Genomic DNA, 3,610 nt, shown 5'->3' on the forward strand with positions numbered 1-3,610 from the left:
AAGGAAGGCCGTCAGCACAAGAGAGATGTCATCAAATTTTTGAGAAATGGAAAGCTGAAGAAGTGGTGACTGATGAAGCCCTAACCAGAAATACACAGAAAAGAGGCTGCCGATGAAGAGAAAGGCGCTCTCCAAAAGCAGACATACAGTTTATCTGTGCTCTTAAAATTTCATGAGGAGTGGCAATTAGGGAAAAAATGTCTATGAATGTTCTGGGATGGGGGACAATAATGAAAAAAAGTCTGAAAAATACTGCCCTAACATTTGCCAGTTTACTTTCCAGATATCATTTTTGTCATGCCTCCGCTTGCCCAGGAACCTTCAGTAGCTCCCATGGTCAATCGTGTAAAGCCGCAATTCCACATTCTGTAGTTTAAAGCTCTTCCTATTTTGCCCCCAACTAAAGGAGGATGGTGAGTTCTTGCTCTATTAGTTCCCATGAGAACTGGTTGTTTGAAAAGTCTAGCAGCTCCTCCAGTCTCTCTTGCCTACTCTTTCGTCATGTGACCTCTGCACAAGCCAACTTTCCTCCCACTTCTGCCATGAGCAGTCTGAGGCCTTCCCCAAATACAGATGCTAGCACCATGCTTCCTGTACAATCCACAGAATCTTGAGCTAAATAAACCTCTCTTCCTTATCAATTACGCGGCTTCAGGTATTCCTTTATGACCCAAACAGACTAAGACAGCCACCCTCACCTGCTGACATTTAGAGGCCCCCAGAGTGATGGTTGTGCAGCAAGCCTAGAGAGAAATCAATGCAGTCAAAGGATGGAGGCTTCAGGAAAAAATTTTCAAGAAGAAAAATATGTATAAGGTGCCATCAACATCCCATAATGCTTGGATATTTCAAACACTTAAGAAACAATAAAGGCAGGTATCATGAGGGTGGGAAGGACAAGTATACAAGGGGAATGAAATCATAGAGCACAGCTGGGTTAGATATTAGCCAATTTATTTAAACATTTTTCTTCCCAGTTATAGAATCAATATACTGACAGAGCACACAAGACTTAATTGGGATCAGAGAATATAAATAGAATCAACCCTAACAATTTCAAAGCAAAATTACAGGTGACGTGTTGGAAGATGAAAAGGGAAGAGGAGAGATGAAGGACATCTCTAGTGCTCTAACCTTTCAAAATGAGGAGATCCTTTCTATAGTTTTGGAACAAGAAATAAAAATGCAAATATATTATTTAAAGTGACATAGGTATTGAAAAGAGGAACTAAGAACAATCAGTAGAAAAGAAAATGAACAGCGAATGGGGTAAATGAGCTTAACCACCATCTATCATGGCAGGAATCCAATAGAAAAACCTGAAAAGAAGGAATGAAGAAATCATAGTATATGCATGTTATTTATAAGTATGGATAGAACTACCTAGAACAAATAAAAATGGAAAGATAAAAATGTTAAAAGAGTTCCCCACCATGGGAAATAGAATGGGAGTGGAAAAATTGAAAGAATAAGGACTTTTCTTTTTCCCAGGAAGACTTCCATACTATTTAACTTTTTAAACATTTGCATTTATTACTTCGATAAAAATAATAAATTTTTTAATCAATAAAAATAGGTCATTTGTATAATCCAGATGCAGTAATTGGTTCTAAAAATAGGATAGCAGCAGAAATGGAAAGAAGAGGTAGATGGAAAAGACAGAATGAAGAAAGAAGTATGCAAGCTTGATCATTAATTTAACACAACAGACAAAGAAAGAGATGATACAAAAATATTCCCAAAGATTTTAATCTGAAACCTTTTATTCAGAAGGCTGTTAGAGTCACTACTAAAAAATAGAAAAATTGGGAGGGCATATTTGTCTGTGGGAAATATGATGAATGTACTTTGAGACATTCGTATATGAGAAGATAGTGGCAGCAATAAGTGAATTTACATTTCTAAAACATTTATTTATTTCAAATATCAAAACCTAGCTGGCAAATAGATTCTGCAGAAGGGAGTCTTTTTTCTTATGTGTGCCCGTGGCTATATATCTCATTATTGCCAGGTAACAACAATGGAGAGAAATGTGCAACATTCATAGAAAACATGTAAAAACTTTACGAAAGAGAGACACATTTCATGCACATTCTTGAAGGACTGGGAGCAGGAGAGAGGATGAGAATCAGACCAAGGAATACAAACTAGTGCTTTTGAAAACAAAACTGAATGTCCTAAAATGAAAATTTAAAGTGATTCTAAACCACCAAGCAGCAAATGACTAACCAAGAAGAAGATTAAAATCTAGATTCACTTTTTGTCTGAGTGTTGGGGTGAGGAAGATTTTATAAGAATATCCTGTGATAACGCGGGAACAGAAAACCAAACACCACATGTTCTTACTTATAAGTGGGAGCTGAACAATGAGAACACATGGACAAAGGGAGGGGAACAACACTCACTGGGGCCTGTTGAGGGAGGATGGCGGATGAGGGGAGAGCATTAGGGAAAAGAGCTAATGCATGCTGGGCTTAATACTTAGGTGACAGGTTGATGAGTGCAACAAAACACCATGGCACACATTTACCTATGTAACAAACCTGCATGTCCTGCACCTGTATCCCAGAAGTTAAAATAAAGGAAAAGAGGCTTTGCAGACGCTGCCGCCGAGGAAAGTCTTGTGCCGAGGAAAGTCTTGTGCTACTAGCCATGGTCAACCCTACCGTGTTCTTCGACATTGCCGTCGACGGCGAGCCCTTGGGCCGCGTCTCCTTCGAGCTGTTTGCAGACAAGGTTCCAAAGACAGCAGAAAATTTTCGTGCTCTGAGCACTGGAGAGAAAGGATTTGGTTATAAGGGTTCCTGCTTTCACAGAATTATTCCAGGGTTTATGTGTCAGGGTGGTGACTTCACACGCCATAATGGCACTGGTGGCAAGTCCATCTATGGGGAGAAGTTTGAAGATGAGAACTTCATCCTAAAGCATACAGGTCCTGGCATCTTGTCCATGGCAAATGCTGGACCCAACACAAATGGTTCCCAGTTTTTCATCTGCACTGCCAAGACTGAGTGGTTGGATGGCAAGCATGTGGTCTTTGGCAAAGTGAAAGAAGGCATGAATATTGCGGAGGCCATGGAGCGCTTTGGGTCCAGGAATGGCAAGACCAGCAAGAACATCACCATTGCTGACTGTGGACAACTCGAATAAGTTTGACTTGTGTTTTATCTTAACCACCAGACCATTCCTTCTGTAGCTCAGGAGAGCACCCCTCCACCCCATTTGCTCGCAGTATCCTAGAATCTTTGTGCTCTCGCTGCAGTTCCCTTTGGGTTCCATGTTTTCCTTGTTCTCTTCCATGCCTAGCTGGATTGCAGAGTTAAGTTTATGATTATGAAATAAAAACTAAGTAACAAATAAATAAATAAATAAATAAATAAAATAAAATAAAGGAAAAGAATATCCTGTGATGCTGAAAAAAGAAAAAAAAAAATCAGTATAAATAGAAGTGTAGTTTGAAGGTGATGGAAGTAAACCTATGTCAACAGCACCACCCACTGGGCAAAAATAGACTCCCCAGACTTGGTAAGACATAGAAAGATGGAAAGAGCACCACTTTTACCCTAACAAAAATAAAATGGTGTGTATGCTACAAAATCATGATTCTTGA

At 39.4% G+C, this 3,610-nt stretch overlaps 1 pseudogene across 1 annotated transcript; it reads left to right on the forward strand.

Moving 5' to 3' along the window:
- The first annotated feature begins 2,532 nt into the window (after window positions 1-2,532).
- LOC119621713 (peptidyl-prolyl cis-trans isomerase A pseudogene) lies at window positions 2,533-3,378 on the forward strand (annotated as a pseudogene). Its single transcript, XR_012093417.1, has one exon. The product of XR_012093417.1 is annotated as a peptidyl-prolyl cis-trans isomerase A pseudogene (transcript).
- The last annotated feature ends 232 nt before the right edge of the window (window positions 3,379-3,610 follow it).

This window comes from Chlorocebus sabaeus, chromosome 7 (assembly GCF_047675955.1).
Source record: "Chlorocebus sabaeus isolate Y175 chromosome 7, mChlSab1.0.hap1, whole genome shotgun sequence".
Taxonomy (NCBI): domain Eukaryota; kingdom Metazoa; phylum Chordata; class Mammalia; order Primates; family Cercopithecidae; genus Chlorocebus; species Chlorocebus sabaeus.